The sequence below is a fragment of the Hermetia illucens genome, chromosome 6 (assembly GCF_905115235.1).
Source record: "Hermetia illucens chromosome 6, iHerIll2.2.curated.20191125, whole genome shotgun sequence".
Taxonomy (NCBI): Eukaryota; Metazoa; Arthropoda; class Insecta; order Diptera; family Stratiomyidae; genus Hermetia; species Hermetia illucens.
In genome coordinates this window covers 30,965,275-30,978,657 of record NC_051854.1, presented here as the reverse complement: position 1 = coordinate 30,978,657, position 13,383 = coordinate 30,965,275, and positions in this window count along the sequence as shown.

Genomic DNA, 13,383 nt, shown 5'->3' with positions numbered 1-13,383 from the left:
AAACTCAATAAAAACTATTGTATGCATCGGAAAATATTTATTTATATTTTGTATTGTAGGTACATGTCTTAAGTTTTTATTTACATTGTTTTGAAGATCAAATCTGTTAGGTGACGTCCCCCATTCTCCATACATTGCGTAAACCGATTTCTGGCGTTTGTCATGAGTCTTGTTAGCATAGCAGGTGTTATGTTGGCAATTTCTTCTTGGATGTTGGTCTTCAAATCTTGTAGGGTTCTTGGACGGTTCACATAAACACGGGATTTCAAAAAACCCCATAGAAAAAAATCACAAGGGGACAGATCGGGAGAGCGTGCCAGCCATTCCAAATCGCCTCTAATTGAGATAAGGCGCTCTGGAAAGTGTTCCCTCAAACCAGCCATCGATGCTCTTGAAGTGTGTGCTGTTGCATCGTCTTGTTTGAACCAAGTGTCCCCCAAATCCAAATTTTCTAGCCGTGGGAAAAAAAATTCTGTAGCATGTTTACATACCGGTCCGAATTCACAGTCACTGTAACCTCATTTTCCTCAAAAAACCAGGGACCAATAATTCCAGCTGAGGAAATTGCACACCACACTGTGACTTTGGGTGAATGCAAAGGCTTTTGATGCAATTCTCGAGGGTTGGTGTGAGCCCAGTAGCGCATGTTTTGTTTGTTAACCGACCCACACAAATGAAAATGGGCTTCATTGCTAAAAAAAAACAATGGCACCCTCGGAAATGACATCAAGAAGAAGCTCACACGCGTTCATCTGAGAATTGAAGTCACGTTCTGAAAGTTCCTGCACTATCGCCATCTTATAGGGATGAAAATGAAGATCATCACGAAGAATTCTTCTCACAGAACGATCGGATAGTCCAAGGGCAGATGCGTGTTTGCGCGCAGAACGCCGTGGCGATCGCAACATTGACGCTCTCACTGCTTCAATGTTCTCAGGTGATCTAACGGGCCGAGGGACTAAAGTTCTTCCATTTGTCGCACTTGCAGTTTGTCTGAATTGTAGTGTACTGTACTACAAGCTATCACAATAATATTACCATGCACTGTAAGCTATCAAATCATAAACATTCATTCCAACCCGCGTTATCATCAAAACAATAAATTACGTAATCGAGTAAACAAAACTTTACAAGATATCATTCCAAGGTACTTGAACTCGATACGACCTAGAAATAAATATTCTAAAAAACGCCAGTGTGAATAAATCACATGCATTTCTAGCTCGAATAAAATGTGTGCATATGGATATGAGTAATGCATATGCACACGGAATGAAATGTGAGATTTGAGAGCACGCGCCTCATGAGAATTATTAGTAAGTGCAGTGTTCGAAGTAATTTGGTGTTGAATTACTTTCGAACCAATTTAGGCCAATATTGTTGTTGGTAGATTTAGAGTTATTTTAGGTTTAAGAAATTGTATAAAAGAGAATGAAAAGATGCAATATACGTTCTTATTGATTCTAACTTTGGGCAGTTTACTTTCTGCATGCCGTATCCTCGCGGCAAGGTATAGAACATAAGATACCAGTAGTAACCACGGCAAGTGTTCAGGGATGAACATATTGCTATTCTATCTGCGGTCTCACCGCTTTGTTAGGTAAGGAACGTTAATTTCCTTTTGTTCCTTTTTCACTGTCGAACTCTCTCGCTAGCTCCCTACCAGCATCTGAGGATAACTCAGACGGCTCCATCAACAGCTCTACTACCCTGCAACCTTCAACATTACGAGGCGACCCGACCATCAAACGTTTATTATTACATGGCGATCCTGCCATGCTGGTTACCGTTTATTATTACATGGCGATCCTGCGACTATCGAACCACGGGACTGCGTTCTTCCAACTATCGGCCCTGCGACTCATGTTCCTGTAACGGTGAACTGCGACCCCGCAACTTGCGATCCGGAAGTCACCCCAACCGACACCAAAACGGACGAACTGAGGATTTTTAGCCCAGAGGACATCGCAACCATCGATGCACTTTTCCATAGGCTCGAAGAATACATACCCCAGGCAACAACCGCGGAAAAACCACCCGTGTACATACCCACGAAAATTGGCACTCACGATCCTAGAGGACCAAAGCCAAGGGATATTGGAAAATATATAGCCAAGTACAACCAAACAAAGGAAGCCAATACGTCTGCAGTCAATATTTCCATAACGAAGAAGAGAAAGCCCAGAGGCGGTAGAAAGACTCGTCTCAAAAGAGAGCGAGCAGAACTTCATCGACTACTGAGAATCTCAGTCGGTGATCAAAAAAAACTGCTGAAGCAGAAATTATACGAACTTCAATGAAATGGGCAACCAGTGCTCAATTCAGGAACAAACCATCATGGAAGAATATAAGCAGACCATAACAACATCAGCTGTATTTATAATAATTATATTAGTTTTGTATATGTTCAATAAGTACAACAAAAAATATGTTGTGAAAAAATTAAGTGAAGTCTAATCCACTACTTTCACATTCAAATCTGTTGGTTCCACTTATTTTCCCATCTTCTCTTCAAAAAAGGGTTATAAGGTTAACACTTTCACTGTATGGATCTTTTGGAGGAATTAATAAGTGAAAATAGCAAAGTCTTAAGTAATTTAAAGAAAAGTTCAAGAGCTCTATATACTTTTGAGACATTGCTCACTAAATTGAATGAACTGAAATTAAGAAAACAAAAATTCAACCAAATTTTGAAAGGTATAACTGTAGAGGATTCGAAGTTACTAGACCTAAAAATCAAATTTAAAGCAGAAACTGCAATTCTCGAAGGACACATTTGGCTACAGCTAGGTAAACAAGGATATTCAGTGGAAGATATCCAACAAGACGGTATAACCGAAGAATTAGAAACCAGTTTGCCAAATTTACAAGAAAATTTCATCATGGCTGATTTCAATTTAGAAACAGCAATAAAGATAATTCCAATCTACTATATACGACACTAGCAACAACAGGGAAGACAACACTGATAAACTTCGTCACTAATGTGAAACTCAGTGCCACTGTTAGATTATCATTATGTAACACCTCCATAACAGATTTTAATTCTTTAAAATCCGAATTGTTAGGGAGATATAAAAATAACCGAACAATCCCGCAAATACATTCAGTGCTAAACAGCACTTATCAAAATAAATCAGGTATCACAGTATACAAAGACAAAATTTTGTCTCTAGTTGATGAGTTGAATCAACTTCAGATTCAAGAATTGGGTAACCAAGCGACTTTGAGCGAAAAAAAGGTCATCACGCGCATGAACGAGACATACGCGTTAACCATCTTTAAGAAGGGATTAAATGACCAGCTCAAAAGTACTGTATTTTCAGCAAGACCCACAACCTTTTCTGATGCGGTATCTTTAGCACAAGAATTGGAGAATGTAGAGCTACAGGCCACATCCAACATGTTGCACATTAAAGGCAACTGGAGAGGTAAAAGAAAAAATCAAAAACCAAATGATAATTATAAAAATGGTTATAATAAAAATAATAAACAACAAAATAACCGTAGCAATAGTGGAAATAATAACTACAGCTACAATAACAATAACCGCAATAATAATAATAATGGTAATAATAACCATAGAAACAGTAACAGTAATAGAAACCATAGAAACAGAAACAACTATAATGACAGACGGAACGTACATATTACCACGAACCAGGGAAACGTAATAGGTTCCGAAGAGGATACACAGAACCTCCCGGAAATAAATATGTAAATAATATTTTCAATATTAGTGGTAACTGTACTAATTTCATTAAAATATACAGTTACGATGCAAAGAGGCATCTATCGTTCCTAATAGACACAGGTGCAGACGTGTCTATATGTAAAAATAATATTAGTAGGAACTTAGAATATAGAATAGATAGTGAGAATAGAATTAAACTCACTGGTATAACACAAGAAGTCACTACATCGTTAGGAACTTCTTGTCTAGATCTATTAATTGGGAATCAACAAATCAGGGAATCATTCCACATTGTGGACAGTAACTTCCCGATAAATACGGATGGTATTATCGGTAGAGATTTGATGGTCAGTTTTATGTGCAAAATTGATTATGAAACGTTTACAATTACCTTCAATGTAAACGATGAAGAAATTGTGTTACCTATGGACGCAAAAAAGTACGATTATTCAGAGGTCAACATATCTGCTAGAACTGAAATGATAGTTCCAGTCAATATAAATGTGGATGAAGACAGTATAGTGTTGAACACAGAAATACAAAAAGGTGTTTTTATTGCAAATACAATCATACCTGTAAAAGGTGTCCAACACATAAAATTTCTAAACACCACCGACGAAGATGTTGTTATCAAACACTTTAATGTTAAAACCGAACCATTAGAAAACTATAACATCTTCAGAGGAGAGAAACAAACATACAATGAAACTAGATACAAAAAAATTTTGGAACTAATAAATAAAGACAATTTAGATCAACCCGCAATGATTAGCTTGCTAGAGATAATTAGAGAATATCAAGATGTATTTCACTTGGAAGGAGAGAAACTTTCCACAAATAATTTTTATAAACAAAGACTAAGGACTATAGACAACAACCCGGTCTACATAAAAAATTATAGACTACCTCAAGCCCAAAACACTGAAATCTTACAACAAGTAAAAGACTTGGAAACAAGTGACATTATTGAACCATCTATAAGTCCATATAATTCACCACTGTTAGTTGTACCAAAAAAAAGTACAGATGGCAAGTCAAAATGGCGACTTGTAGTAGATTTTAGGAGACTGAACGACAAAATTGTCAATGACAAATTTCCCTTGACAAGACTAGAAGACGTTCTAGATAAGCTTGGTAGAGCAAAGTATTTCTCAACTTTGGACATGACCAGCTCTTTCCACCAGATTGAACTTCAGAAAGAGTCTAGGCCATTAACAGCATTTTCGACCAACGACGGTCACTATCAATTTAAAAGATTACCATTTGGATTGAAGATATCATCCAACAGCTTTCAGCGTATGCTTACTATAGCTTTAAGTGGCTTAAGTCATGAAGCATTTCTGTATGTAGATGACATTATTGTCTTTGGATGCAGTATTAAACATCACAATACCAACCTCTGCAAAGTATTACAAAGACTACGACGGCACAATTTGAAATTAAACCCAAGTAAATGTCAATTTTTGAAATCGGAAGTTGTATATCTCGGTCATCTAATAACCGATGAGGGAATCAAGACCGACCCATCAAAATACAAAACAATTGGAAACTATCCAATTCCAAAAAATGCCGATGAAGTACGTAGATTTGTAGCATTCTGCAACTACTATAGGCGTTTTATTCCGAATTTTGCCGAAATCGCTAAAAGTTTAAATTCATTATTGAAAAAAAATGTTACCTTTAATTGGACAGACCAATGTCAAAAGGCTTACGAAACATTAAAAAACAAATTGATAGAACCACCAATTCTCCAATACCCAGATTTTGATAAACCATTTATCTTAACTACGGATGCATCAAACTACGCTCTAGGCGCAGTATTATCTCAAGGCGAAATTGGCAACGATTTACCCATTTCATACGCAAGCAAATCACTAGCTAAACACGATATCAACAAACCTGTTATCGAAAAAGAACTTTTAGCTATACATTGGGGAATAAATTTTTTTAGACCGTATCTATATGGACGGAAATTCATAGTCGTGACAGATCACAGACCATTAGTTTCTTTATTCACCCATAAAAACCCTTCATCCAAACTTACTCGAATTAGAGTCGACCTATCTGATTATGATTTCACGATCGTATACAAAAAAGGCAGCATGAATACGAATGCTGATGCCTTGTCAAGAATCGAACTAGATTCTGACTCCTTAAAAGCAATGGTACCTCCAGAAATAGACATTAATGCGAAACGCAAGTTATTAGCAATTACAAGGGGAATGGCAAAAAATCAAAAGGATAACAAACCAGAAGTCTGTAATAAGGGCACCCACACAAAAATAGAATCTGATCAACTCTATTGTTGGGATTGCACCAGCTTATCCGACATCACCGGTGTAACAAAATTAAAATTTATCCTGCGCAGTGAAAACAATAAAAATCATGAAAATGATAAAATTAATATCGTACGTACAAATAAAATGGTAGTAGTACATTATAGCGATAAATCTGATGAGAAATCCGTTTCCATCAATGATAAGCGACCAATGGAAAATAATACCAGATATGGCACAAATAATGAGAAGGATAGTGATAATCCACATTCAAAATACGTTTTGATTATGGAGAAACTATTAAAATTCGCGAAACATAATAACATATATGAACTCTCATTATCTGATAAAGATGTCATATTTAAGTCTATAGACAAACAAATATTTAAAAGAATATTTAATAAGTTGCAACAAAAAGAAAGTACGCGTACAAAATTGAAGATAATAATATACAAGCCACCCACAATAATAACTAATGCAAATGAACAGACAAAGCTTATAGAGGAATATCATAACTCACCCCACGGAGGACATTTAGGGATTCGTAAAACTTTATTGAAGTTAAAACAACGATATTGTTGGAAAAATATGAACAATATGATTAAATCCCACATAAGAAATTGCACAGCATGCCAGATAAACAAACAAGTTAGGCATACTAAAGAAAAAATGATTAAAACTGACACTCCATCAACAAGTTTCGAAACTGTACAAATAGATACAGTAGGTCCATTAAAAATCTCGAATGGATATAGATACATATTAACCCTGCAATGTGAATTAACAAAATTTGTTGTAGCATTCCCACTAGAGAATAAAGAAGCAAATACTATAGCTTTAGGCATAGTTAATGAATTTATACTAAAGTATGGACATTTTAAAACACTTAAATCGGATCTAGGAACCGAATTTGCTAATAAGCTAATGAGCGACATATGTGCATTGCTCAAAATAAAACAAATATTTTCTACCCCGTATCATCACCAAACTTTAGGAACAGTTGAAAGAAACCACCGAGTACTAAATGAATACATGTGTTCTTTCGCAGATGATAACCAATGGGATAAATGGGTACCATATTATACATTTGCGTATAACACCACCCCAAATATAGATACTAACTACACTCCATATGAATTAATTTTCGGAAAATTACCATGCCTTCCAAATGACATATTGGAAGATAACAGCCCAGTATATAATTTAGACAATTATGCCAACGAACTAAAAGTTAGGTTGAAAATGTCAATAACTAAAGCGCGTAAAATTATTGAAAATGTCAAAATAAAAAGGACAAACAAACAAAATTATATAAATCCCTTGAACATAAAAATCGGAGATCAAGTATTAGTCAAAAATGAAAGTAGGAAAAAACATCAACCCCCTTACAAAGGTCCATACACTGTAGTAGAAGTTGACAAATGCAACACTTTAATTGATATATCAGGAAATTTAAAATCCATACATAAGGATAGACTAAAATTATATAATAAAATATAAAGTACAAATTTGGAACATAACATATACCTACATAAGGATATATTAAAATTATATGTATATAGCATAAATTTAACACATAAGATATTCATATATGAAATGTATTTCATGATTCGTTTTAAATGCAACACCTATAAACCGAATCAAAAAAGGGTAGAGGTGTAGTGTACTGTACTACAAGCTATCACAATAATATTACCATGCACTGTAAGCTATCAAATCATAAACATTCATTCCAACCCGCGTTATCATCAAAACAATAAATTACGTAATCGAGTAAACAAAACTTTACAAGATATCATTCCAAGGTACTTGAACTCGATACGACCTAGAAATAAATATTCTAAAAAACGCCAGTGTGAATAAATCACATGCATTTCTAGCTCGAATAAAATGTGTGCATATGGATATGAGTAATGCATATGCACACGGAATGAAATGTGAGATTTGAGAGCACGCGCCTCATGAGAATTATTAGTAAGTGCAGTGTTCGAAGTAATTTGGTGTTGAATTACTTTCGAACCAATTTAGGCCAATATTGTTGTTGGTAGATTTAGAGTTATTTTAGGTTTAAGAAATTGTATAAAAGAGAATGAAAAGATGCAATATACGTTCTTATTGATTCTAACTTTGGGCAGTTTACTTTCTGCATGCCGTATCCTCGCGGCAAGGTATAGAACATAAGATACCAGTAGTAACCACGGCAAGTGTTCAGGGATGAACATATTGCCATTCTATCTGCGGTCTCACCGCTTTGTTAGGTAAGGAACGTTAATTTCCTTTTGTTCCTTTTTCACTGTCGAACTCTCTCGCTAGCTCCCTACCAGCATCTGAGGATAACTCAGACGGCTCCATCAACAGCTCTACTACCCTGCAACCTTCAACATTACTAGGCGACCCGACCATCCAACGTTTATTATTACAGAATGTAGTGATCCATGTAACAATTGATTTGCGGTCTGGGCCGGGAGCGGAATTAAAGCGATTCCGAAATGCACGCTGTGTTGCAATAATCGAACATCCGCTTGAAAAGTAAACCTCAACGGCAAAGGCACGCTCCTTACTATTCCAACGCATGATGGCGACTGAACCGTGTCGGGACAAAACTTTACAGTAACCCCTCTTGAACGAGACCACTAGCGCTCCACTATGACATCAACTAACTGAGTGGCGCGCATTTTAAAAAAGGAAGTTATGCTGCCGTACCCTGTATACGGGCAACCTAACCCACCACCGTGGCTTTAGCCAGAACCGACAGATTAAGAACATCATTGTACATGGTGTTCCGCAGAAGTAGACCTAGTACAGAATCCTGTAGGGCTTCCGTGGAGACAGCGTACTCCTGAGGTCTGTCACCTGTGTCCAACCAGAGCCTTCGTGCCTTTGCAGCTGACAACAGCTGCGAAATAGACGGGAATACCAATCTCCGCCAGAGATCTCCGTATAAGGTTCCAATTGACCGAACCCAGACTGTTGCTTTTGTCCACCTTGACTCTCAACAACTGGAATTAATCTCTTCGCATAGGACAGATTGGCTTACTGGACATCATAATTCGCACTGTGCAAATTCACACTTTTGGTCCGTCTACCATTTTCGGTCTAGCTATTCGATATCCCTACAATCTGTCTGGCGTCCTGGCCTACACCATCGCTTTTTAGATGTCTAGAGTACTATCCGAATTTGATCAAGGAAGAATGTAATAATAAACATCGCTTTCTACATTTGACACTACACTTTTAATTTTTCAATAAACTTCAAATGAACATCTTTTTGACTAAATTAAAAGGACCTGCTCGGTCTGTGGTTTGCAACTTCAAATTCAATTGTAAAATCACACATAAAATGAACTTTTTGGTAAAGAAAACACTAGCAACTCGTGAACGGTTGTGAACTGACTGTCAACTTCAATATTTTTTTATAATTTTTTTCTAATCAGATTTCAAAGCCTACTCCGCCACGGAGAACACCAGTGGTGGCATCTGTCAGTCAAATGAACAACATGCGCCACGGCTTCATCAGAGACAGAGTCCGCCACGTCTTTTTTTTCTACCATAGATTTTGACCTTATAGACCTTCCGGGCTGGATCATCTTCACTCATACGGATTAAATGACCCACCCACCCTAACCTATTGGGCCAGATATTATACACAATCAGACAATCATGGTAATGTTCCTAAATTTCGTCGTTCTGTAGGATACGGAATAATCCATTCTCTTTTTAGGGGCCAAAAATTATTTGGAGGATTCTTGTCTCGAAAGTTAAGAACACAAGTCTTCATGAAATATATGAGGACTGGCAAGATCAGTATCTTGTTTATCCTATGATAAGACGTTCCGAGCGTAACAGTTTTGTAAGCTGAAATAGGCTCTGTTGGCTACCAACAACCTTGCGCGTATTTCCTCGTCGTAGGTATTATCGATTGTGACCCTAGGTAGGAAGAATTATCAACGGTCTTGAAGTTGTAGTCTCCAATCTTTATTGCTCTCATTTGACCAATGCAGTTCGATGTTATCGCTTTTCTATTCTTTAGTGCTAGTGTTGCCACTCTAAACTTCGTCTTGCCTTCATTAATGTGCAGCCCAAGATCTCCAATATCTCCCATAAAGTCAATATCGTCAGCATAGGTCAGTAGTTGGGTGGACTTGAAGAGGATGATAGACTGAAGCCTGTTTGGAATGCCCCGAGGATTTATTGGAAATATGGGGCTATCCAGCCTGGCAAAATTGCGGAGAATATCTTATAGGTAAATCGTACTCAGCAACGTGATACTTCAATAATCGCTACACTGTATGATATCGCTCCTTTTATGTATGGGACAGATAATCTCTCTTTGCCAATCGTCAGGCATTGATTCATTGTCTCACACCTTGCGTATAAGTTGATGAATCACTTGGCGTAGTTTTTATTTCGGCAAGAGCATCAGGCAGGATGAAGCTCGCTGTAGTTTGGCTTCACAAGCTTGCTGGTTCTCTCAGGATTCCTTTTTCTTTCTGTGAAGTCGCGTCTATACTCGACGCAGTTCGTGATAAGTCTCTGCATGTTCTGCATGCCAAGTTCCCTGCGAGCCCAGCATTGCCGGTATGCAACATTCTTCTTTTGTTGCTAGCTCAAATTCATCGTCGAACCAATCGTTTCGACTTTTTTGACACTGGGACCAAATATATTTGTGACAGTACCAATGATCACGTTCTTTAAGTAGTTGTGAAGATAATTTGTTAATGCTTTCCCTAAAGGGACAACTAAAGGACAACTTTTGTTTTGTTTGCAAAACAAAACCTTATCAAAATCGGTTCAATGTCTCTCTGTCTGCCCATCTGCCTGTCTATCTGCCTGTCTTTTTTTTATACGTTGGAAGGTGGAAAGGTTCATCCGGTTATGTGAGACTTTTACTCACTAAAACCACCTCTTTCTCGTTCGCTTACCCCGCGGCACTGCCATTTCGGTATTACGTAGTGGGGCGGGATCAGTTATGAGCTGCGGCTCCGAAGCTCCTCCCTCCTCAGCAGATTGTGGATCGCCTTCATTAATTTTTCCACCGCCCTCCAAGATATTTCAGAGGCTAATATGTGGTCCACGATATTTTCGAGTGTCAACCGTGCCCCGGCGTCAATTTCCGCCTCCGCTCTGTGTGCGGCGAACCGCAGGCAGTTAAAAACAACATGCTCCGCATTCTCCAGAATCATCACGCATGTCGGGCAATACGGGCAGTCGTTACGCCCGAAGCGATAAAGGTATCCACGGTACCCTCCTCGTCCACTTAGGAATTGAGTAACTAACCTCACCGTGAGTTCGTTTGATCCATTTAGAGACATCTGGAATAATCCTGTGTGTCCAGCGTCCTACGTCAGCTTACGATAAGTATAGGACTGACCGACTGCATATGATGAGTCATAGAGGCGTCCACCCCGGTTCGCCAAGATGTCGATGGGGATCATACCTGCTATCACACAAGCTGCTTCGTCTGATTGTTGTACGGTAAGCGTACGTCGTTCGCAATGCACTCAATGGGTATGGGGCTGCGATTTTTTTTTCTATTTGCTTCTAACTTTAAAGCCGGTGCATCAAGCAGAATGCAGCGGAAAACTCTCGAGATTAGGAGCCGACGGCTTTGACTAGGACCACTTATATTTCATAACATTCTTGCTAACACTGTACCCACTCCGGAAACTTTGGTTGCTAAATTTTCAAGATGGGACTTGAATTTCAGTCTTTGGTCAACCATGACTCCTAGGTATTTGAGCGTTGGCTGCGACTGTATGATGTGGTCACCAATCCTGATCTTTATCGACGTTTGCTTCCTTCGCTTGGTAATCAAGACTACCTTGGTTTTATGCTCCGGGAGTATCAAACCAGCTTCTTCTAGCCAATACCTGATTTCATAAATTGCCTCGTTTGTGACTACCTCGATCTCATCAATATCTTGTGCTACGATAGTCACTCCGATATCGTCTGCGAAGCCAATGATTGTCACTCCTTTGTGTAGTGGAAGCTTTAAAATTCCGTTATACATTATTATCCACAGGAGAGGACCGAAGACTGATCCTTGTGGAACCCCGCAGGTTGTTGTATACATCTTAGATCAATCGTCCGAATCGTAACACAATATCCTCTTCCAGGAGAAATTCCATGACTATGTGCACCAGGTATTTAGGAGTGCCCAATTTGGCTAAAGCCGCAATTATTCTGCTCTATTTTGCCGTATTAAAGGTATTCTTCATGTCGGGAGTAACTACCGCGCAAGATTTATTGGCCTCCATTGCTTTGTCCGCAATTTCCGTCACCTTCCTGATGGCATTGACAGTGAATCTTGCCTTTTGGAATCCGAATTGCCTATCTGAGAGACCACCCTCCTTTTTTCTGATTGGTACAAGCCTATTGAAGATAATCTTCGGCCCAAGCGTTAAAATCGTCAGCTATTATTATTAGGTTGTGGCGGCTTGCTTCGGAAGCTGTGTTTCTGTCTGTTTGTCTGTATGGCTGTCTGTCTGTCTGTCACACGCACTTTTCTCAGAAACGGTTATGCCGATTGACACGAAATTTGGCGAGAAGGTGGGAACTGTGAAAGCCCAGAAATGCAGTGAGTGATATCCTTCTACGTTGGGATTAAGGGGGGTCCCCATACATGCAAAAAGGAGGCGTACAATTTTTTTTCACCAAATGTAGTCATGTTGGGTATCAAATGAAAGTTCTCGATTAGTACTTGTCTTAGTTTTGAGATTTGTTAGAAAGGCGGAGAGTGGGAGACGTGGAAAGTGATGATTTCTCTAACAGACCCATTCTCAGAACACCCGAAAAATCTGAAAAAAAAATTATGAAGCTGCCTCTATATGGTATCCAGACCTCAAAATACTCTCCATATCGATATCTGCTTAAATTAAGTTAATAATAGCAATTTACCATATTTTTGGGGAACAACAACAAAACCTTTCATAGCAGAAGCGCCGAGCTTCCGGTTTCTCGACTTGTTTAAATTTTATTCTTCACTTTTCGAGGTCTATAGCGGCCACTATCCTATAATTGGGGCAAAATATTGTTAACATATTTTTATGATAGTTTAAGGTAAATTGCAGGAAAATTAGTACCTCGTGTGTGTTAAAAGTTGATTGGAGCAAAATTTCGGGGGAGAAAAACAAACTTTTTACATTTGGAGTTCTGTTATAATACTTCTACACAGCTTATGGTCTTTTCAGAGATAAACATTTCATTCTAATATTCCAGCTATGGCAGTTGTGAAGTTATTACACTTTGAAAACTTTAAAAGCGGCGATTTTCTCTAGAAATTAAAATGGCTGTAACAGCGAAAGAAATCTAAATTAATTTACTTAATACTATTTACTTAGAATTGCATTAGGTAATTTTGAAATACCCCGTGTAGTCAAAATCTAAAAATTTACTACAATCTTAAAATATTTG